Source organism: Trichosurus vulpecula, chromosome 1 (genome assembly GCF_011100635.1).
Source record: "Trichosurus vulpecula isolate mTriVul1 chromosome 1, mTriVul1.pri, whole genome shotgun sequence".
Lineage (NCBI taxonomy): Eukaryota > Metazoa > Chordata > Mammalia > Diprotodontia > Phalangeridae > Trichosurus > Trichosurus vulpecula.
The window spans coordinates 568,584,926-568,610,221 of NC_050573.1; the positions used below are offsets into that span (position 1 = coordinate 568,584,926).

At 40.6% G+C, this 25,296-nt stretch overlaps 2 pseudogenes; one reads left to right on the top strand and one right to left on the bottom strand.

Moving 5' to 3' along the window:
* The window catches only part of LOC118842023, a 34,951-nt pseudogene extending 19,575 nt beyond the window's left edge, over nt 1-15,376 (bottom strand).
* A 110-nt stretch (nt 15,377-15,486) lies between these two features.
* LOC118842033 lies at nt 15,487-17,781 on the top strand (annotated as a pseudogene).
* The last annotated feature ends 7,515 nt before the right edge of the window (nt 17,782-25,296 follow it).

Below are 25,296 nucleotides of genomic sequence, written 5' to 3' on the forward strand. Positions count from 1 at the left end.
ATACTTTGGGAAAGTCTAATTGAGTCTCTTAAAACAAGATAATATTGCCTACTCAGGGTAGTAATTACACACATATACATATGATGTCCTTTTATCTTTAAACATGAAAGTAAGGACATCATATGTATATGTGTGTAATTATATGTATATACACACACAGATATACATGTATACATGTATATGTATAAATCAATATGCAAGCGGTCTGTTATATGCATGTTTGTATGTTTATACACACATGTATGTTGTAGGCCTTTGCCTGATTTTATAAATCTCTCTGTTATCCCAGTGTTTGATGTCTCCAAGCAAAGTTTGGCTCCTTGTTGGGTACTCTGTAGATGGGATTCTTGCTCAGTTACAGTTGGTACTAGATGGCTTCTGTGGTCCCTTCCAACTCTGAGATTCTGGGATCCTGTGATATGTTGTGATTCTGCTTTCTTCACTTTTTATCACATCACAGGAATCTTTCCCCATTTTGCTGTATTGTGTGTATCTGTAGATATAGATATGTAGTCCCCTGGTAGCTCAGGTCCAAATCTGGGATGAATTTTTATACTTGGAATCCACCAGACAGCCAACAAAAGGAAATTTACTTAGTAATTACAAGGGAAGGAATAGTCATGCAGGATAAGGTTGAACACAGCTTCCTAGTTTTGATCATGCTGCTGATCTTGGGTCTTGAAAACCTTAGGGAGGGACTTCAGCCCCTCAACTCTTGGCTATTTTGTACCCAAGAGCCAAGAAAGCCCTATGCAAGGCCTGAAATTACTTCCATAGTAGATCTAATTTCAGGTGCCATTTCAATACTTTTTAAGGAAAAACTAGCCTAACTTCATGAGAGAGAGAGGAGCTTAGTAATATTACTTCTATGATATCTGTCAATAGCATATGGTGAAATTGCATTATATAGCACTACTATACCACAAGTTTATCAACAATTTCCCAGTCACTGCATATAGAGGCTGATGCTCAGTGAAATTAGATTTATATTAACTTAGGAACAGGTTTATTCCTGCTAACTCTCTCCTTGCCATACAACCTAAGGCAATGAATGCTCCTAGAAGCCCGGGCCTCCCTTTCTTCCTAAGTATATGTTTCAAAGCAGTGCTATGACGCGTCTGTGCTACTAACTGTAAAGGACATTTCTTAACTCTTCTAGTCATTATATACATATATGTATATGCATATACATATATATGTATATATATGTATACACACACACACATATATATGTATGTATGTATGTATGTATGTATATATGTTACTCTTGTAGTCAGTATATTCTTGCCAAAGTTACACAGTCGGAAATGTGGAGTAAAATCTTTAGTACAATTCCAAACTACTTGGAAGTATACTAGAAAATTCAGCAAACTGCACAAATCTCTTGACCTGGGGATATCATTACTAGGCATATACACCAAGGAGATCATACACAGAAGGGCCTCTCCATAATAAAAAAATATATGTATTTATAAGAACACTTTGTTGTAGCGAGGAAGTGAAAAGAAAATGGGTTTCCATTAAAACAAACTGTGGTATATGAATGTACTGGAATATTACTATACCATTATATTCGACTAATATGAAGAATGCAGATGATCTTGGGAAGACTTACATGAAGTGATACAGAGTGAAGGAACAAAAACCAGACAGCAATTTACATGGTGACCACAAAACATAAAGGAAAACATCATTGAAATGATGTGGTTTAGAGGTGCAGGGACCCCAAAACACTGAGGTTCAGGGCAGAGTTATCTGGAAAGAATTTGAGGACTCAAGCAGTCTTCTAGTCATGTGGCAAAAAGTTTATTATAATGCTAATAAAGTGGGCAGAGCTCAAGGGGGAACTTGCAACTTAATGGAGGTGATACTAACGCTCATATAGGAAAATTTCAGAGAGTGGTGTGCCAAGTATATGGTGACTGTGGGAATCAGTACATGATAGTTCTGTTGGTACAAGATAGTCCTGTTCATACAAGGGAAATTCTACAGAGGTCAGATTGTTCTTGCCTCACTGGGACCCCCTCATGAGTTATTGCCAGAGATAGGATCTTTGGGCTGGAGAGACATGATTCTAGAGCTGGGGCCCAAGAACCCCATCAGAAAGACTTCATAACCCTGACTGATGCAGTGACTAGTCATGACTTCAGAGGGCTGATGTGGAAGCATCCCTCTCATTTCACAGAGAACAGGTAAATGATAGGTATGGCATGAGGCATACATTTTCAGATGTGGTCATTGTGTTAAACTGTTTTTGTGCAACTGTACTTTTTTTTATTAAAGAGGATTTTATTTAGGAGTCATTGGTAAGTGACATCAATTTTTTAAGAACATCAACATTTAAAATAGAAATGTGGCGGTAGTTAATAAGGAAATTGAATTAATGCTTTGGCTTGTCATTACAACATGTGAGGTATATGTAAAAGGTATTCTTATACCCACTTTACAAATAAGGAACCTGAGGTAGATAGATAAGAGAATGAGTAGCTGGATTTGGCCACATACTTGGGTTGGTCATACTGATGAGGCTTTAATGGTTAAATCACATGTACCTTTCTTGCTAACTCCCTCAGGCAATTGTCTAATTATAAAGCCAGGTTAAAAACAAGCCTTGATTAGATTGCAGTTCTTAAAATGTACTTTGCATTGTTTTTTTCTTGATATGCCAAAACTTTCACACCATTTTACATGGCATATTGCCCTTAGGTTGGGGGAGGGGTGGCAAAGGAAGAGTCCAACCACTTAACATAATACCCATCTTTAAGGCACTATTTCCTTATTGGTTTAGGTCCTCTAACAGGGAACCTACAAGAATTTCTTGCATCACTGATTTATTTTTCTTCTTTTTGCTTTAGAATTTCTATTTTTGTTTTGCTTTCTCATATCCTCTAACCCCCTCCCACCCACCCCACCCACCCCCAGGAGTGGTGGACTATTCTGGCACTTCTTTCATAGGCTAAACCAACCTGACACTGACATTTCTTTTCTGATGATAGTATTAAGAACAGATTTGCCTGAACTACATGAGAGAATAAGGAAAGGGAATATATTTTATTAAAGTTTCCATGCTTGCTCATCTTTATGGTGAAAAACCAATGTATACTTTATCAATCAGTCAGTAAGTCAGTCAATCAATAAGCATTTATAAGTGCTTAATATGTGCCAGGCGCTATGGTAACTAAACACTGGTGATACAAAGAAAGGCAGAAACACTCTTCCTGTCCTAAAGGAGTTCCCATTCCTAATGGAGGAGATGACCAGGTTCATAGAAGATATGTAGAGAAGTGGGAAGGCACTAATCAGAGGGAAGGCACTAATGCTGGTGGTGGTGGGGAAGGAAGGAACAGATAGACCATGAAAGGCTTCTAGCAGAAAGTGGGACTGAGTCTCAGAGAAAGTCAGGGAAGCCAAGAGATGGAGGTGAGGAGGCAGAGCATCCTAGACATAGGGAGCAGTTAGCACAAAGGTATGCACTGGGAAAATGGACTATTGTGTTCAAGAAACAGTAAGGAGGCTGATGTAGCTGGAGCAGAGAGTACATGGAAGACAGTAAAGTGTAAGAATGGAAAAGTAGGAAGTAGCCAAGTCATGAAAAGCCTCAGGTATCAGGCAGAGGACTGGAGATTAAATAGCATGGGGTAGGGTGATATCGTCACACCTGTGCTTTAGGAAAATCATTTTGTCAGATGAGTGGAGGATGGACTGGAGTGGGGAAATACTTGAGGCAGGCTATTGTAATAGTCCAGATGGAAGATAACGAGGACCTAAAACTGAGGTAGTGGCAGTGTGAGAAGAGAGAAGAGGGCATATACTAAAGACACTGGGAGGGTGGAAACAACAAAATGTGACAAAATGTTGGATAAGTGGGGTGTGAGTGAGAAATTGTGGATGACACAGGTTGTGAACCCAGTTTACAAGTAGGATGGTGATGCCTTCAACAATAATAGGAAAGTTGGGAAGAGGGGAGGATTAGGGATAAAAATGAGTTCTGTTTGGACATGGCAATTTTGAGATTCGTTTAGGACAACCCATTAGAAAAATCCAAAAGACTAATGGTGATGTCGAGGGATGACAGAGACGAGGTCCAGGAACCCCAAGACTAGAGTTTCCAGGCGAGGTCATTGAGAGGGAGTGCCCCTCAAAGACCCAAGTACTGCGAGGTTTGGGGCCATCTGGAATGAATTCACGATCTCAAACATTCTTCAAGTCAAGGTGGCAAAGATTTATTATGCTTTACAGCAGGCAAAAGTCCTTAGGGAACCTGCAAGCTTACAGGGCTACAGGGAAAGTTTAAATACGAGATTTGGGGGTGAAACCTGTCAATTAGGTGTTTTGGGGTGGGATTAGGGAGTGGTTAAGGGGTGGTCAGTTCTTAAAGGAACATGCACTTTTTGTATCTACTGTGCAGGTATCTTACCCAGAATTCATTGGGAAATAACCCAAAGGGGGGCTACCTGCAGGTGTGGTTCTGACTGTGAAACATCACTAAGTCAACCAAAGGTCAGGGCTAGCTGGAGATGTCCAGGTTGCTTCCATCAAATGTCTTGTTAGACAAGATGAATGTGAGGGACTATACATTTGACTGTGTCTAGGATACATATCAAGAAGGTCAGTAAGTAGTAAATATTGTTATGTCCTAGTGCACAGCCAATTAGCAATATACAGGGAGTCAGTCTATAGGTAGGCACAGCTGCCTACTGTGAAAGGAGTAGAGATAAGTGTTCTGCTAGGGCATGCTGCCCTTGAACTAGAGAGAAACTGTCAGAGACTATTTTGAAGCTAGGGAGAGATGTGATTTTAGAACTGGGGTCCAGGCACAGGCACTCAAGCAGAGACTAAGGAGAAATGTGATGTTAGAATTAGGGTCCAAGCACAAGCACCCCATCAGTGATACAGTGCTGGAGTTCAGAAGAGAGACTCAGGCTGGATATATAGATTTTGGAATCATATTCATGAAGATGATAATTGAATTCCGTGGTGGAGAAATTGAGGGGATTAGGACAGCAAGTGGTTAACTGTGGCGATTGAGTGAACCACAATGACTCTATCTTGTGACTTGATTCTAGAGCTAGATCAGGTCCATTTCTATTCAGTTATGGGTCTAGTCCAAATTCTGTCCTGTGAGAAAACTATACAATTGTGGGAATTGAGAGAAAACTTTTTTGCATTGCTTGAATGTAGCCCTACATGGCTGGGAAGCCGGGCCACATCTACCTGCTTTTCAGAATCCCTTATCTAAGGACCTAGGTTATGCTGACAGAAATTCAGATTCAAAGACTGATGCAAGGAGTTTTCTTATAATTGATACATCTCAACACATCTCAAGCAACCCATATATTTTATCTGAAAACTGGCCCTGTACTGATCATTCAGTTATTGTTACCATGTTCCTTTGATTATTTACAGACACTTGGGAATGGGCAGGGGACAGGATACCTCTTTTTCTGAATTCAGGGAATTGTACCTGCTTATTGCCCCCATCCCAGTTTGGAAAGTTTTTGATCTTTCCTCCAATTAGAAGTCAGATTTCCCAATGTTTCCTCTTAATTAATTGGTCTTATTTGATTGTTTTTAATGTGCAAAACTCTGTCTCTCTCTGTTTTCAGGGTCCAGGAGGTCTGGTCCCAGTTTGTTAGGCAGTTGACATGCATTGTTTAACAAATTGATGTGTTACGCTCAGATGATCAAACCTTTGCTTCCTCAGTCATTTCATTTTTCATCTGCCACAAGAGGAACTGATGAGATCACCAAGTGAGACAGTATAGAGGGAAGAAGAGAAGAGGACCCAGTACCTAGCATGGGGCACACTCATAGTTCACAGGCATGACATGGAGGAAGGCCAAGTGAAGGAGACTGAGAGAGATCAGTCAGATATGTAGGAGGAGAACCAGGAGAGAACAGTGTCATGAAAACCTAAAGAGGAAAGAGTGTTCAGAAGAGGATGATTGACAGTGGCTACAGAGAGGTCAAGAAGGATGATATTCGAGAAAAGGCCATTAAACCTGGCAATTAAGACATCAATGGTTCAAACTATGGAGAAAGCCAGACAGCAGAGTGTTTAGAAGCTAGTGAGAAGGAAACAAGTGGAGGCACCCAGTGTTGGCAGCTTTCTCAAGAAGACTATCCATTAAGGAGAAAAGAAAGATAGGGCAAAAAGCTAGTATGGATGGCTGGAGAAAGTGTGTTTTTTTTTGTTTTGGTACTGCTGTTGTTTTCAGATGGGGGAAGACATGGGCAGCAGGAAAGGAGCCAGTAGATAGAGAAGAGATTGAAGATAATACAGAGAGTGGGGATAATAGTGGGGACAATCTGATGGAGAAGATAGATCAAGGGTACAATTAGAAGAGTTTGCCTTAGCAAAGAGAAAGGTTATCTCCTCATCAGAGACAGAAATGAGAGAAGAGATTGTGAGGACAGTGAGTGAAGTAAGATGAGGAGAAGGGAAGAAGACGGGGAGCTTTCAACAAATGGCTTCAGTTTTTTTTTGGTAAAGTATAAGCAATGTTCTTGATGACAGAGGGATGAAAAGGTCTGGATTAGCCATTATTGGTGTGTGAGACAGTCAGTTGATCAGAGGGGTGTAAAAGGATTACCTTGCTAGCCCAGTTGAGATCATATAGAAAATCTGTAGTGAACCAATCCAGTTCATGAGCTCCATTCAGCAGTATGTGAATCAGAAGAACAAAGGAAGCTGATGTTGGAGGTAGTTCAGGGTTGGAGTTTAGCAGATCATGATCAGTGAAGTCGAGGGATTTGTAAATACTGGATTGAGAAGTGAACTGGCTCACTACAGAGTAAGTGGAGAGAGAAGTAAATTCAGAACAGGGTAAGGTAAGAACCTGAAAAAACATTGAGAAGACAATGGATTGGAGGTCTTTATGAGGGTGAATAATGGTTTTAGGAGGGGTGAGGCACTGGGAGATATGGAATTATCCAAAGCTATGATCAGATAGAGCAGTGTCAGCATTTTAAAGGAAATGGAACATATGAATATTGGTCAGATACAGTGTGTGACTATCCTTATGTGTAGCTGAGGTAGAATAAGAAATAAGTGATGGGAATTGAGTAGAAATTGAGAGAATGTCAAAATGTATGTATGCTGAAGTTGCCCAGTATGAAGTGAACTGAAATTCTATGAACCATGTAGTGAATTCATTGAAGAAGGAAGAACGTCCTATGGGTCAACAGATAACAGCATATACCTCAATGGAGATGTAGCTGAATGATGGTAGTAGAGGGAGAGCCTAGAAGTGACCACACTAACTCCCCAACCATGACCAGTGAGGTTTGAATGGGTGGGTAGCATATGAGTAAAAAGAACAACAGTACTGGAAAGTGTGGTCAAGTGTGGAGTATCATCAGAAAGGTGCCAGATTTCAGTGAACACTACAAGATGGAAGGAATGAGAAAGGAAAAGGTTTAGGATGAAAGGAGATTTGTTAATTATGAATCAGGCATTCCAGATTTCACAGTGCAAGTGATAGGCAGATCTGGAGTGAAACACTGAATATGAGGCAACTCTGAAAGCTTATAAAAAATTTGATCAAATGCAACTTAAGAATACAAATGTTCTGTCTTCTTATCAACCCTTACCTTTGGGGGGAAAAACTAACCAATGAGAAGGCATGAAGTAGAAATTTAAAGACTAGCTAGACATAATCATTCCTGGATTGGGAGAAAGGAAAACAGAGGAAGCTTCTCAGAAAGGCTGTTTATTCCTGAGTGTTCAAGATACCTTGGGATAGATCACTTAGTTTACTGTACAGTTTATCCTAAGAGAATTTGGACACCATTAAATTTGATGACCTGGGTGTATTTAGATACCTCCTGAAGGGGCTCATTACCGTCTGTGGTACTCACTGATAAGCTACAACTTTTGGGTCATATTTTGTAAAGAACCTATTTGAAGAGAGTCATCTCAGGCAGACATCTCAAATTAGAAGGCACAAAGGGCTAATGCAGTTCATTCTTTTGAGGGGGAAGTAGTTGAAGAGAGTAATACGGATCTATACATATGCATACCCCCGACTTTAAGGCCTCACCTCAGCTGTTATCTGGGGCCAGGTTCTGGCTGGCTCAGAGGCTCATTGATCAACATACCTTTAATCATTAACTGACCACGCAGAGCAAAGCCATACATTACCAACAACTAGTATCAAGATTGTATTTTTCAGGCTGACATTTGGAACTTTTATTCTTTCAGATTCAGGTTTGATACACATCAGTGGAAGGATCTATCACCAGATTAGCCTTATCAGAAAGAAGTTGGAGGGGTTGTTTGCCTTACTCTATTTCTTTTGCCTTCCCACACAACTCTTCTCCAGGCTAAGTATCCCTAGTTTCTCCAAATGATCTTTCCATGGTGCCGTCTGGAGCCCCTTTGTCCAAACTAAAGACAACAAGGTCCTCCCCCAAATTCCTCCAAACACCTGTAAAAATGGCTTTGAATAAATTATAGAGCTGCAGAACCTACAAAATAGCAGACAGAAGCAGGTCTCCAGCCCAGGATGGCCTGGATGGTTGCTGGGAAGGGTCTATCACATGGTGCTGGGAGCAAAGCACAACCCAGCTTGGGCTGCGCCAGGATAGACCAGACTGGGAGTCGACTGCAGCAGGACCATAAATCATTGAGCTGTGGCAATTACCAGACTTCTCAACCTACAAACACCAAAGACCATAGAGCAGGTTAGTGGGTAAACTGCTAGATCAGGTTAGAGAGTGGTCCCAGCCACCAGCCCTGGGGGTGGCGGAGGTGGTATGTCAGTAAAGCTCCAGCATCAGCTGCTTCCAGAGTCCCTGCCTCACACAGTGGGAGGAATCAAATGACAGACCAGAGTGGGAGTGCAGGGTTTGCTTTGCCCTGCTTGAATCTGGGTCACATTCTTGGTTGTCAGTCCTTGGGGGAGGAGGAACACTGGTGTGGCAGAGCTTGTGGTGACAGTGGAGTAGAAGTAGCTCTGAAAACAGCAGCACAGCCCGTAAAGCTTGGGACAAAGCACACTCTACTCTACAAGCAGTCATACCCTGACAAAAAGCTCAAAGGTCAAGTAGTTGGCTGGTAATGTGGCCAGGCAGTGAAAAAGGATGCAGACTCAGACTCAGACTCTAAAATCTTTTTTTGGTGACAAAGAAGATCAAAACATACAGTCAGAAGATGTCAACAAAATCAAAGAGCCTACATCAAAAGACTCCAAGAAAAATATGAATTGGTCTGAGGCCATGGAAGAACTCGAAAAGGATGTGGAAAAGCAAGTAAGAGAAGCAGAGGAAAAACTGGGAAGAGAAATGAGAGTGATGCAAGAAAACCATGAAAAACAAGTCAATGACTTGCTAAAGGAGACCCAAAAAATACTGAAGAAAATAACACCTTAGAAAAATAGACTAACTCAAATGGCAAAAGAGCTCCAAAAAGCCAATGAGGAGAAGAATGCCTTGAAATACAGAATTAGCCAAATGGAAAAGGAGGTCCAAAAGACCACTGAAGAAAATACTACCTTAAAAATTAGATTGGAGCAAGTGGAAACTAGTGACTTTATGAGAAATCAAGATATTATAAAACAGAACCAAAGGAATGAAAAAATGGAAGACAATGTGAAATATCTCATTGGAAAAACCACTGATCTGGAAAATAGATCCAGGGAGATAATTTAAAAATTATTGAACTACCTGAGAGCCATGATCAAAAAAAGAACCTAGACATCATCTTTTGAGAAATTATTAAGGAGAACTGCCCTGATATTTGAGAACCAGAGGGTAAAATAGAAATTGAAAGAATCTACCCATCACCTCCTGAAAAAGATCCCCAAAAGAAAACTCCTAAGAATATTGTCACCAAATTCCAGAGCTCCCAGATCAAGGAGAAAATACTGCAACCAGACAGAAAGAAACAATTTGAGTATTGTGGAAACACAATCAGCATAACATGAGATCTAGCAGCTTTCATGCTGAGGGATCCAAGGGCTTGGAATATGATATTCCAGAGGTCAAAGGAGTTAGGATTAAAACCAAGAATCACCTGCCCGGCAAAACTGAGTATAATACTCCAAGGCAAAATATGGATTTTCAATAAAAATATGGACTTTCAAGCTTTCTCAGTGAAAAGACCAGAGCTGAATAGAAAATTTGACTTTCAAACACAAGAATCAAGAGAAGGATGAAAAGGTAAACAAGAAAGAGAAATCACAAGGGACTTACTAAAGTTGAACTGTTTTGTTTACATTCCTACATGGAAAGATGATGTGTATAATTCATGAGACCTTTCTTAGTATTAGGGTAGTTGAAGGGAATATACATATGTATAGAGAGAGGGTGAGTTGAATATGAAGGGATCATATCTAAAAAAATAAAATCAAATTAAGGGATGAGAGAGGATTATATTGAGAGAGGGAGAAAGGGAGAGATGGAATGGGGTAAATTATCTCACATAAAAGTGGCAAGAAAAAGCAGTTCTGTAGGAAGGAAAGAGGGGTCAGGTGAGGGGGAATGAGTGAATCTTGCTCTCATTGGATTTGACCTGAGAAGGGAATAACATACATACTCAATTGGGTATCTTACCCCACAGGAAAGTAGGGGAAGGGGATAAAAAAGTGGGGTATGATAGAATGGAGGGCAGATAGGGGGAGGAGGTAATCAAAAGCAAACACTTTTGAAAAGGGACAGGGTCAAGGGAGAAAACTGAATAAAGGGGGACAGGATAGGATGGAGGGAAATATAGTTAGTCTTTCACAACATGAGTATTGTGGAAGTGTTTTACATAATGATACATGTGTGGCCTGTGTTGAATTGTTTGCCCTCTTAAGGAGGGTGGATGGGAAGGGAAGAGGGGAGAGAATTTGGAACTTAAAGTTTTAAAAGCAGATACTCAAAAAAAAGTTGTTTTTGCATGCAACTGAGAAATAAGATACATAGGAAATGGGGCATAGAAATCTATCCTGCCCTACAAGAAAGTAAGGGGAAAGGGGATGGGGGGAGTGAGGTAACAGAAGGGAGGGCTGACTGGGGAATGGGGCAATCAGAATATATGCCACCTTGGAGTGGGAGGAGTGAAGAAATGGGGAGAAAATTTATAACTCCAAATCTTGTGGAAATCAATGTTGAAAACTAAAATATTAAATAATAAAATAATTGAGAAAAAAGTAAATACAAAAAAACCCAATAAATAATGATGTACGTAAAATACTTTGCAAACTTTAAAATACCATGTAAATTGTTATTTCCATTTTAAAAATGAGGAAACCAAGGCTCAGACTTTTCCCAAGGTCATAGAGCTACTAAGTGTCCCAGGTCAAAATCCGAGTCATAAGATTATAGGGTCAGTCAGTCAGTAGACATTTAAGTGCCTACTAATGTGACAGGCACTTTGCTAACCTCTGGGGATACAAAGATAGGCAAAAGATAATTCCTGCTCTCAAGAAACTCATAGTCTAATGGGGGAAACACCATGCAAAAAATCATGTACAAAGAAGCAGAATAAATTGGAACTAGTCATCAGAAGGAAGGCACTAGAAATAAAGGGGATTAAGAAAGGCTTTCTTTAGCAGGTGGAGTTGGAAAGGAGAACTCTGGACATGGGAGACAATGAGAGAAAATGATCAGAGATTGAATATCTTGTACAAAGAACAGCAAGGAGGCCAGTGTCCCTGGATCAAAGAGTGCAGGAGGTGGGGAAGGGTAAGAAGACTAGAAAGGTGGGGACAGCTTAGGGAGGGTTCTAAATGTCAAACAGATACCCCAGATTTAGAGTTGGAAGGGATCGCAAAGCAAAGTGGTTGATTGATTTTGAGATCCCTGTGAGTCACAGAGGTAAGGTGTAGAGGCTGACAGGTTGATGACTGTGAGGGTGAAACTGATGAATCACTGCTATAGAATTTAGATGGGGACTTTTACTGTAGTCCTGTGGATTTTGCTGACCACCCTAAGTTGATAGTCTGGGAATATGTTATGTTAGGGATTGTGGCAGAGGGCAAGAAAGCTTCTCACTGTTGTTCCCAGTAGCAGATTGAGAGCTTAGACTTAATTTCAAGAAACATTCCTAATTGTACAACTTGATTCACAGGGTCCTTTTTTGTAAAGTCTTAACTTTAAAAAAAAAACAACCCAAAAAAGTAAATTCAATATTTCAAGATCTATGATTTCAGTGCAGTACTAGCACTCTCTCTTCCAATGCAGAACCCAAATTCCATACCTTAGTAGATGATGTCAGGAATTGCTGTGGCTAAAAAAAAAGTAATTCATTACTTGGGGACTGTAATAGCAATTTAGATTTGGAGATCTTTCCCACCCATTAATAGACCCATGTGACTTGCTTACATCACAAGAAGCCCAGGTCACATGTGGTGGGAGGAGCTTGCTGAGAGGCAAAGGAAATTGTGTCACAGGAAGTACTGAGAGAGCAATTACTACAATTAGAGCTGAGGGAAAGAGAGCAGACGGTTATTAGCTGTGTTGTGGCGGCTGTGAGTGAGTTTTTGGGAAGGCCCCAGCAGGGGGTTGGAGAGGTTTAGGGATGGAGGGGTTCTCTGCTGTGATGTTGTATATTGAATTCTTTGCTGCTGTGATGGATTGGGCAGATGGCTTATGGGATCTGGTCCTTTGGTGTCTGAATAAATGGTTTACTTCTTCTACCTTTTATGTGGAGAGTCTCTTATATTTTGTGATATGGAACCATATAGGCCTTTTGACAGTTATCATCTATATTGTGATTATTGCCTTGATGATACACTTGGTGGCATGAACAGGATCGCAAGGTATAAGATCTCTATTTGGAGGTAGAAGGGCTTTAGAGGAAGAAGTGGTTATCCCAGGATGGGATGAGGTACCTTATTCCTCCCTAGCATGGGAATGGGCTAAAGGCACAGGACTGTGTGAGGACTGGAAAAAGAAGCTACAGAGGGGAGAACCTAGAGATTTGGAAAGATGTTTGTAAGAAATTACAGTTAAGCCACATGTTTTGGCTGGAGTGATAGATTCTAGGTATCAAGGAGAAGTTATTGTAACATTCCAGAATTTGGGTGAAGAACCTATACGGTTTTGTAAAAATGATAAAATAAATCAATTGATTATTATTCCTTGTGAAACAACACCCCTTATGAAAACTGACCCTCCTTCCAAAATAACCATCAGAGGAAAGGAAGGGTTTGGTTCTACCGATAGAATAAAATTGGGAGAAGTTATGGGTAAAGCGGAAGCTGGAAGAAGTTTCAAAGGCTGCAGAAATTATAGCACATGGGAAAGATAATACTATAACAGTTGTTTACCCAGGAGAAAATGATTATGAAACTGTATCCTTGACTCATGTATTCTATTGTGAATGAGGCTATAATTGTTTCCTTGTTTCTTTTTGGCTTTTGTCTGTTAAAGTTGTTTGTGAGATTTGTTTCTTGCAGGCTTAGTACCATCCACCTGCTGGTGCCTGATCACTTAAGCCAGATGTCACCTCTGATGTATTTGGATGTCACCCCTGGACCTGTCCACAACCATGATGTGTCATCCTTTGATCTGGCATCAACCAAGTTCCAGATGCCAGCTTACTAAAGAACTGACCTCTTGAATGGCACTCTTGACCTCTTAGGGCAGAGACAGCTCTCCGTTCAATTTCAGCAGGAAGAAGCTATGGAGGATGAGACCTTCGCCCCTTTCCCCAAGATTTTGAGCCCCACTCATTCGAGGGGGGAATGATGACATTGTTTAATGTGCCTATCTTGTGTTATCCCTGTTAAATTGTTGTGTAAAGTTCTGTTGACACCAGTTATCCCAAAACTCCCATTGCCCTATATCAGGGCTGTCCAAAATGCAGCCCACAGTGTGATTTATGCAGCCTACCTACAAGCATAGAAATTTACATAAATGCTTTAGTAAATGAAGCCGAGCTACCACAGAGCTCTTACTAAAATGACAAATTAAAATATATTGTCTGTTATTTCAATAAAAACCTAAGGTTGGACAGCCCTGCCCTATATAATGGATAAGAAAGATCTTGAGGCTGAACTTAATAGTAATTTAGATTTGAAGATCTTTCCCACCCATTAATAAGCCATGTGATCTGCTTACATCATAGGAAGCCTAAGTCACATGCAGGGGCAGGAGCTTGCTGAGAGGAAATGGAAATTGTGTCACAGGAAATGCTGAGAGAGCAGTTACTATAGTTAGAGCTGAGGGAAAGAGCAGACGTGGTGTGGTGTCCTCTAAGTTTGCTTGTTTTGGGGAAGGCCTGAGCAGGGGGTGGAGAGGTTTTGGGACAGAGTGGTTCTCTGCTGTGGTATTATGCATTGAATTCTTTGCTGCTGTGATGGATTGGGCAGATAGCTTATGGGATCTGGTCCTCCGGTGTCTAAATAAACAGTTTACTTCTTCTGCCAGAAGTCTCTTATATTTTGCGATATGGAACCACATAGGCATTTTGACAATTATCCTCTATATTGTGATTATTGCCTTGCTGATACAGGGACCGACCTCTTGGCAATGAGACCGCCCACGCTATTTCCTGTCTCAGTGAATAGAACCTGTTGCCAGACTCATAGTCTTACCTTCTTGGTAGAATGTTTAAGAGTTGGCACTTGGCTGGCATACCCTCTGAGAACCCAGCGTCACTTCCACTCCATTTCTGAATGGGAAAAAGGGGGCATCAAAATAAAATACTGTATTACATTCAAAGCCATATGATCTGTGACTTCTTTGGTGTAGGATATAGCTTCTTAATCTATTTTGTGTCATGAGATCCCTTTGGCAATCTAGTGATGTTTTTAAGACCACTTTTAAAAATAATGTTTTAAAGTGCAAAGGATAAAGTACACAGAATTACAAAGGAGACCAAATATACTGAAATAAAGATGTAATTTTTTTCCCATCCAAGTTTTTGAATCCCCTGAAATCTGCTTCTAGAATCCCCAGTGTTGGTACTCCCTGTCAATAAAGATCACAGCCAGTACTGTGATACTGGTTTGAGGAGGTGTCACCCAAACAAATCATCATCACTGTGGCCAGCCTTCTAGACATGGGTGAACCCTTTCGAACTTAGCTCCTCATATAATGGATTCGTAGCCTGTTGTTGCCCAGCCAGTGTTTGAAAGTTTTTCAGTTCAGTAGAAACTGTCCAGAGATTTTGTTTCTCTCATTGGCCTAGCTTTTAATTTTAAGGTCACCTCCATTCCATGAATGAAATAGTGCTCTAGGATTAGAGGGGAAAAAAAGAATAAACTGGGCCCTCCCCCTAACCTCCTTGCCACAGCCCTCAGCCAGGCCTGCTCCCACTCTGTCTCAGCCTCCTGACCCTGCAGCAGCCCAGGTGGGTGTAGCCCAGCCCTGCTTCCCTTGCTCTCCCTCCACTCTCAGGCTGCTCCTTCTTCCAGTAATTGTCCTGGCCTCCCTCACACCCCATCTTCCCTCTCTCCTCCTCCTCCATCCCTGCCCCTCCCACACTCCTTCCTTCTTCTTCCTCCCCAGCCTTCTCCAGCCACCTCATCCTCAGCCTCTTCTCCCGATGAGGTGATGGCAGCATCCAACTTTGGCAAGATTCAGATTGGGATTTACATGGACATCAAGTGAAGCAATGGTCGAATACATCAAGCTATGGTAACATCTTTGAATAAAGATAATGAAAGTGTAACTGTTGAATGGATAGAAAATGGAGATACAAAAGGCAAAGAGATCAACTTGGAGAGCATCTTTACATTTAATTCTGACCTTGCACCTGATGAAGAAATCGAACCTAACCCAGAAACACCTCCATCTCCTATCCCTTCAGTGAAAGTAAACAAAATTGTGAAGAATCACCAGGCTATGGCTCCTATTAAGAATGACCTCCCTATAAGAGACAATAGGGGGGTTGCTTCTGCCTCTTCACAGCCTAGTCAGTTTCCTGGACAGTCTTCCGCTACACAGCAGAATGGTAGTGTTTCAGATATATCTCCAGTTCAAGCTGCAAAAAAAGGAATTTGAACCCACTTCACACAGAAAATCCAATTGTGTGAAGGAAGTGGAAAAATTGCAAGAAAAACATGATAAAAGGAGGCTACAACAACAAGAACTTGGAGAAAAAAAGAGCCCAGGATGTAGATGCTACAAACCCAAATTGTGAAATCATGTATATGATCAGAGACATTAGAGGAAGCTTGGATTATAGACCACTTACAACAGCAGATACTATTGATGAACACACCATATGTGTTTGTGTAAGGAAACGACCACTCAAAAAAAAACGGTAATGAAAGACCTTGACGTGATCACAATCCCTATTAAAGATGTTGGGATGGTACATGAACCAAAACAAAAAATGAACGAGGTTCCTAGAAAACCATGCTTTTTGTTTTGACTGTCTTTGATGATTCAGCTCCTAATGAAATGGTTGAGAGGTTTATGGCTAGACCATTAGTAGAAACCATGTTTGAAAGGGTCACATGTTTTGCTTATGGTCAAAAAGGCAATGGAAAAACTCACACCATGAGTGGTGACTTTTGAGGAAAGGAGCAAGATTGTTTTAAAGGGATGTGTGGGCTAGCACCTTGAGATGTCTTTTTAATGCTAAAGAAACCAAACTATAAGAAGTTAGAACTTCAAGTATATGCAACATTTTTTTCAAAATTTATAGTGGAAAGATATTTGACTTGCTTAATAGGAAGACAAGACTGAGAGTGTTAGAGAATGGTAAACAGAAAGTTCAAGTTGTGGGATTACAGGAATGCAAGGTTAAATGTGTTGAAGATGTCCTGATGCTCACTGAAATAGGTCACAGTTGCGGAATGTCTAGTCAGACATCTACAAAGGCACATTCATCTCAGAGCCATGCAGTCTTTCAAATTATCGTCAGAAGGAAAGGAAAATTACATGGCAAATTTTCTCTCATTGATTTGGCTGGAAATGAAAGAGGAGCAAACACTTCTAGTGCAGATTAATAAAAGCCTTTTTGCACTCAAGGAGTGCATCAGAGCCTTGGGTAGAAATAAACCTCATACTCCCTTCAGAGCAAGTAAACTCAACTCAGGTGCTAAAAGATTCATTCATAGGAGAAAACTGCGTATCCATGATTGGTACCATCTCTCCAGGGATGGTATCTTGTGAAAATACTCTTAATGCATTCAGATACGCAAATGGGGTAAAAGAATTGATTGTAGATCCAGCTGCTGCTGGTGATGTCCATCCAATTATGAACCATCCTCCAAATCAAACTGATGATTTACAGACACAGTGGGGTGTAGGGAGTTCACCTCAGAGAGAATACCTAAAACTCCTTTGTGAACAAAATGAAGAGGAGCTTTCTCCATAGTTTTCACTTTTCATGAAGCTGTCTCTCAGATGGTAGAAATGGAAGAGCAAGTTTTAGAAGATCACCAGGCACTCTTCCAAGAATCTGTTGGTTAGAAGATGAAAGGCCCTTCTAGAAATGACTGAAGATGTGGACCATGATGTAGATTCATATGCTACACAGCTTGAAGCCATTCTTGAATGAAAGATAGAGATTCTTACTGACTTCAAGATAAAGTGAAATCTTTCCTTGCAGCTCTACAAGAAAAAGAACTGGCCAGCAAGCAGATCAATCAAAAGAGACCCGAGTCCTTTAAAATAGGCACTAAAGAAGGGGCTAAAGAATCCCTGGAGCCCTCCACACTCTCACATTCATTGCTTTGGCTACAAGGGTCATTTGATCATTTAAAAACTTTTTTAAAGTGTCTGTGGAAATGTCCTGTTCTTCCCCAGAATGGCATTTCAATTTGTGTGAAACACTCCTTTGTCTACAAAATGCTTTCTAGTCCAGGAGGCACAGCCAAACAAGATTGGGATTTATGAAGCATTTTGTTTAATGTTTCATTTACTCAAATTGTGAAGTTTACATTTGGAGATCCTTGCCAATTTTTTTTTATAATGAAGTAAGATTGTGGACTTTTCTTTAAAGGAGAAAAAGCCACAGCATTTCATTTTAACTGTTCAATTTTCCTACAAAGACCAACCAAGCAGTTTTAAATTGTGTTTGCATGCATGCATACCTCATCAGTGATTGTACATATCTTGTCCTCTCCTAGAAACAGCTGGGCTCACCTCTTCCAGCTCTGTGACTTGATCAAGGCTATTGATCCTAAATTTTCTCCTTGTGGAGCACAGTCTTAATAAAGGACATTCCTTATTTGTCAGTGTAAAAAAAAAGAATAAACTAGGATTTATGCTTGAAGGGCAGAATTCCAAAGCTGAGATTTCTTGGAACTGGGAATCACTGAAGCATGCATGGGGAGTATCATTTGCTGCTCATCCCACTGTGCACTGACTTCCCCAGTTAATACCTGGCTTCTTGTTCATGGGCTGGGCAATTCCAAAGGAGATTTATAAATACTTGTTACAAAAAAAGCAATTGAAAATGGACAGAACCCTTTCAGCCCTGGATTCTCATAGTAGAAAATGGCACCTTTAATCTTAGCTTCTTCTTCTAACATGTGTTTATTAAAGCAACTTAATTAAAAGGTGTAGGTTTAGTGATGATCTCTTAAGTTGGCTTAGCCTGACCCAGTATCAAAATTGGTTCAAGTTTATATATGTGATACATTTAATTAACTATCTCCTAAATAATGCTGTACCCTAAAGATATTTTATATAAAGACATATCATTTTACTAAGTTTATAGTACTGCATTATAATTTTCTGGACTCATATACAGATGCACAGGCAAATACATATACAGAAAACATACAATCATATATACATACATACATACATACATACATACATACATACTCTATTGTTTTCAGCTAGGAGGAATGGGAAGGTATACCATAATTCCAGTATTTTGTGGGCTAGTAATCAGAAAGCATGATCTTATGAAAATAAGGGGAAAATAGCCTGGATTAGCAATTTCTCTACCCAGCAACGTCTCCAGTCTGTCTCAATCTCCTTGCTCTTTCTCCCAGAAGTAGGGGTTAGCATTGGCTATTAACGCCATTTTCACTCTAGCTAAGAAGATAAGCAGGTAGGTCTCTAAAATTACTGAGTCAGTGATCCTATAAAAGGAAAAGGGAAAGGGAAAAAAACACCTACTGCTTCAGGAACACCTCCACTCTCAACCCTATTTCCCCTAATGTGAAGAGTTAAAATTATCATGCATCTGACTTGCAATTGCCAAATCATGTTGTCAAGAGAGATGTGAACTTCTAAGATTTTGTGACTCTACCCTCCTCCCTGGCAGATCTCGCTCCCTTGCCCCACCCCACCCCCTTCAACCAAAATAAGCATCATCAGGAATATGTAACACCAGAAAAGGAGGTAGATTGGTCACAGAGCCAGAATGAAAAGCAACAGGTAGGAAATCCAATTAGTATATCTTATTAAAAAGAACCAGAGGAAAGCATCTGATACTCACTGGATGAAATAGGATGAAAGGGTTGTGATCTGCATTGGTGGAGAGAGTACTCCTATCAGTGGCATCCTTAATCCATCAAAATGTCGTTTTCCCATTCCCACTGCAACTTTTCTAGAACAGTCTATAATTTCTCCCTTTCTAGGCTACTGTAATAACTTAGCCCTTCACAACCTGGTCCCCTCCTTCCTTTCTCGTCCTCTTAGATTCACTCCCATTTACTCCAATTCAGTGACATTGTCTTCTTTGCTGTTCCTTGTATAAGACACTGTATCTTCCTACTCTGAGCATTTTCACTCTTTGTGCCCTATGCCTGAAATTCTCCTCCTCCTCCTCTCTACCTCCTGGCTTTCCCAGATTCCTTCATGTCCTAACTAACATCTCATCTTCTACAGGAAACCTCTCTTCTTTCTTTATCTTTTTTCTTTCTTCTAATTTGGTATTTATTCTGATCTTTGTTCTAACCCAGGAGTTCTTATCATTTTATGTGTAATAGAGCCCTTTGGTAATGTGGTGAAGTCATGTACCCCTTCCCAGAATGTTTTTAAATGCATGAAATGCTATATCTAGGGTTAAAAAACCAATTTTATTAGAATAATCATCAAAATATTAAGAAAGAAGTTCAAGGATGCAGGTTAAGAACCCTGATAGCCTGTCTATTATCATATTCAGTTATTCCTTCTACATTGCAATTTTCCCCATCAAGGTTTCGATACATCATGGGTTGGCATAAGAAATTAAATGGAAATTTTGAGGGAGTTTTGTGGAAGCCATAAATGATATGTGAAAGCCAACTGATGACACAGAAAGTTTAGAAACTCAGCAATGCATAAAATATGCGTATCGTATTGTATAATATGGCCTATAAACAATTACTTAACCCAAATTTTACAATGATGTACTGTAAACACTGCATAAAAGAAAAAGAAAAAAATTCAGACTTCTTTTCTGGTATGAAGGAAGGGCCAAAAAAATTTCACCTGGAGGTGCCATGCTCCTAATTCCCAGATGTGGAAGGGTTAACTACAATCTTTCATATTTTATAATGTTTGGTGCTCAACTACACACATTTCCCAACTATTCATTAAGAAATTATTAATGGCACACATACCATATGTGAGACTTCTCATTAGCCAAATTCTCTTGACTTATTTCATGTCTTAGTTCCACCTATCCCAACATGGTACTTCTCTATGTTTACTTTTTTGCTCAGTCAGAATAAAACAATATTTTGACTCAGAGGATGCTGTTAAGTTATTAATAGAATTTTCCTACTACTTCATCCCTTTTGCAAATGGTGTTAGTGTATGAACTGCAATCATCTTCATTGTGGTCAGTTTGCTCATGTTCATCATGTGGACTGCAAGGTAAGATGACTAAGTGCTCCACGGAATGATGCATCTTGTTGGCTTTGGGCGCGTTACAAAATCAACTCCTCAAACTTACTCATTTGCCAACTAAGGAGGGGCAATGAGTCATATATCCACTCTGAGAAGAGGTTCTTAATCTTTTTAATGTCATAGATCCATTTGGCAATGAGGTGAGCCCTATTCCATCGAGCCCCTCTCGGAACAATGTTTTCAATGCGTAGAATAAAGTGCATAGGAGTAGAAAGGAAGTCAAAGGTTAGAAAAGATATCATTTCCCCCCATGCAGATGGATGGACGCCCTGAAATCTATCAATAAATTCCAGGTAAGAACCCTTTACTTAGATAGAACTTCTTTCTATCTTCTGATTTCAGAATTTTGTTTATAGAGGCAGCTAGGTGGCAGTGGAGAGACCACTGAACCTGGAGTCATGAAGACCTCAGTTCCAATGTGGCCTCAGACACTGACTAGCTGTGAGACCACTTAACTTCTGACTGCCTCAGCTTCCTCATCTGTAAAATGAGGATGATCATAATAATAGTAATTCACCCCTGAGATGGTTGTAGGGAAAAAACGAGATATTTTAAAAAGTGTTTTGTAAAACTTAAAATCCTAAAAGTTCTACCACTTTTCTATTCCAACCACAGAAACAAGACCTGGGTTTAAGTCCTGAATCTGTTACTTACTAGTTGTGTGATCTTGGCCAAGTCACCTAATTTTTCTTGGCCTCAGTTTCCTCATCTGTAAAACGAGGAGGTTGGAGTAAACGGCCTCTAAGGACCCTTCAGACTCTAACTTTATGGTCCAATGATTTAATGCTTGAGGACCATTCTGTATTTTTTCCTGTATCATGGTTTATGGCCATAATTTTTGGTTTGAGGGAGCCAAATTTCTGCTGTGAGTCGCTCTGAATTTCATTAGACTCGTTTTTAGACCACAGACACCAATGTTCTTGCTGGTTCTGTATTTGGAACCTTTTAAGCTTAGTAGAGTCTGCTAAAATCTGCACCTAGAAAGCACAGCTTTTAAGACTCCAGAGTCACCTCTATGCTAGAATGAATCATGAGTATTTGGTGAAAGGAATTCTACATAACATGCAGGGGAAATTTCTATACGTAAGCCAGATTTAGAGGCCAGAGAATCATAGGATGTTAAGACCATCTAGTTCAATTCCCTCATTTTACACATTAAAAAATGCTGAGATCTAAAATGTTGCCCAAGGTCACACAGCTAACTGTAGCAATCCACATCTTTTGATTCTTTGTCTCAAGTTCTACTGCCAAGACTTTCCATGGCAGTTATGGACTTGACAACAAGCTTCACTACCCAGGTAGAAGCTTTTCTTGTCTTAACTTCAATAACCTTACCTTGTGTTGCTTTTGCTTTGTTGCTACCAATGTTTCCTCTATTGTTCAGCGGTCTCTGACTATCCATGACCCCATCTGGGATTTTCTTGGGAAAGGCACTGGAGTAGTTTGCCATTTCCTTCTCCAGCTCATTTGACAGATGAGAAAAATGACACAAAGTGGTTTAAGTGATTAGCCCAGGGTCACACAGCTAGTAAGGCTGGATTTGAACTCATGAAGATGAGTTGGCCTGACTTGAGGTCCAGCATTCTATCCACTGTACCATCTCTCTAAGGAAGTTTCCTCTGTGAGGAAGTATAAATATCTATCCCACATTTTGCATAATAAAGTGATGACTTGGGAACACCTTGAGCTCATGGATGGGCTGGTGGTAACAAGGGATGGCTAAGAGAAGGACTCTCCTGGATTAGCTGGAGCAGCTAGGTGAGTGCAGTAACTAGAGTCAGGAAAGCCCGAGTTCAAATTCAGTCTCACATGCTGACCAGCTGTGTGACTAAGTTACTCAACTTCTGACTGCCTCAGTTTCCACAAATGTAAAATGGAATAATAATAGTACCTACCTCCCAGAGTTGTTGTGACGATAAAATAATATTTGCAAAGCATGTTGCAAACTTTAAAGTTCTATAGAAATAATAGCTATTATTATCATTATCCTGTGCTGTTAGTTAACATGAAGACATACTGTTTATTTCAAATGCTGGTTGCTTAGCTTTTGACTTATTTTAAGTGAGAATATTTCAATTAAACTTAGCAAATATTCATTAAATGCCGACCAAGTTCAAGGTACTGTGCTAGGAGCTGAGATACAAAGATTAAAAACAAAACAGTTCCGAGCTTACATTCTACTGAGGGAATTTTTATTTTATTTTGTGTTTTGGGATCTTTTCTCAGTAGATAATGCTATAAAGCCAATCAGCTTCTGCAAGGAAAGTAAACACTAAAGCAGTAGCCGTACACATTGTTTGGCATTCTCTAGGATTATGTTTTTGATCCCCCCCACCCCACCACTTCCTTTTCCCTAGCAGAGCCCTAATTGTTTATACAGAAGTACAGATGAGAATAGGCAATATGAAAATGGTGAGAAAATTGATAAGCATGGTGAAGTATAGGACTAAGGCTTTAGCACTGAAGTTTATTTTGCCGGCAGTGGATTGAACGGGCATGGATTGAAGCACAGAGATCAATTAAGGGGCTACTCCTGTAGCCCGTGAGAGGTGATGGGAAGCCTGCACTTGGCTAGCGGTCTGTGGGAGTGGAAAGAAGGTGACACAGAGCCAAAAAAAAACCTTGACAACACAGTAGATAGAGGGTAGGGAGGGCGAAGGATAGGGAAGAGTATGATTGTGAAGTTGTGAACAGTTGTCACTGGGAGTTAGGTGATGGGGTGATCAACAGAAACAGAAGAATGCAAATAAACAGTGTGATTGAAAAGGTAACCCCTAAAGCTAATGTGATCTTAGGGTACATGGTTTTCAGAATGAGGGAGATGACAGTCCTGATGTAATCTGCCCAGATCAAGCACTGTGTTGTTTTGGGTGCTACATTTTAGGAAGGTTGACAATTACTGGAGGACATTCAGAAGGAAGACAGCCAGGATCATGTTAAATGAAGATAGATAGACAGACAGATAGAAGCATTTTTGAAGGCCTATGTGCCAGGTACTGTGCTAAGTGCTAGGGATTCCAGTGTAAGCAAGCAAGACAGCCCCTGCTTTCCAAGTGTTTACATTTTAAGGAGGAAGGAGGGGAAGCAAGAACAAAGGGGAGTTGGAAGGTAGAAGATCACTAGTCAGGTTTGGAGCTAGGTACTAGATGGAGGCCTGGTTCTGAGTAAGCTAAGACAAAAGGTTGCTTACAGAGCCCAGGGTGGTTTCAGGTTCAGAGTATAAGATTCCTGTGGGGAGAAAGTAGGACTAATGACAGTGTGGTCTGAAGCTGGTGTCCTGCTGTACTATGGCAGGGACCCTTCTGAATGCCCAAGTTTTCCTTTCTTTGCCCTTGGAGAGATGTCTGGTCTCTCCTTCTCTCTTTGAAGATGAGGGCAGGGACACTTCAGAGATTAGAAGCCCTTGGTGGGGAGTAGATAGTAACCACCTGTGGCTGCAGCCTGAGATGGGCTTAATGATAGAGGCAAGCCAGGACAGATCTTGGAGATATGATGGTGATGGCAGAGATCTTAAGGTGAGATCAGAACCAGTGTGGGGAAAGCAGAATGGGGTGCAGTGAGGTGGAGACCAGATTGAAGTGTGACAGGACTAGGCTGAAACCCCCTAGCTGTTGCTAGACTCACTGGGAGGCAATCCCCCTCTTTTCTCCAGCTGCTTCTTCAGTTGACCTTGTAAAGGTCTCCACCTATGAAGTAGGAGGCAGTTTGTGGCACAGATGATTGAGTGAAACAATTTCTTTACAATTTTACTGTATCCAATAAAAATCTGTAAGCATTTATTAAAAACCTACTATATGCCAGGGCCAGCAAGGTGGCACCAAGGATAGAGCGCTGGGCCTGGAGTCAGGAAGACTCATTTTTCTTAGTTCAAATCTGGCCTCAGACACTTACTAGCTGTGTGACCCGGGGCAAGTCACTTAACCCTGTTTGCCTCAGTTTCCTCATCTGTCAAATGAGCTGTAGAAGGAAATGACAAATTACTCCAGTATCTTTGCCAAGACCCAAATGGGGTCATGAAGAGTCGGGCATGACTGAACAATAATAACAGCAGTTAGAAGAAAATTTCCCACATGTAGAGTAGGGCTAGTATCATAGAGATTTTCATAATTTTATTATTTCAGAGTATTATTTTCTCTTTCTTCCCCCTCCCCCCATATTCCTAGATATTGAATCAGGGCCAGTGTTCACACTACCATGTCTAGTTGTGCCACCTTGGCATGGGAGGATGAGCAGTCTGATTGGTTTGTAGAATGAGTGTCTTCTAGAAAGGAATGAGGAGATTGTGTCTTTTGCAAAGCCAAGATGTGCATTGGCTGTCCTCTGGCGAATTCACTTGCACTGGTAGCTTGACGTTACCACCATCTGCTGGCCAAAGTACATACTACATCCCCTTTCTGGTTAAGCCCCGCTGCTTTTCTCTAGTTTGCAGACAGTGGGAAACGAATGGGGTTGTGGTAGTAGTAGGCAGATCCTACCATTACAACACCACCTGGCCCAGCCCACCTGTCACAGAAAGACCTGGGAAGGTCTAGCCTAGAGAAGATTGAGGGGAGGGGACAT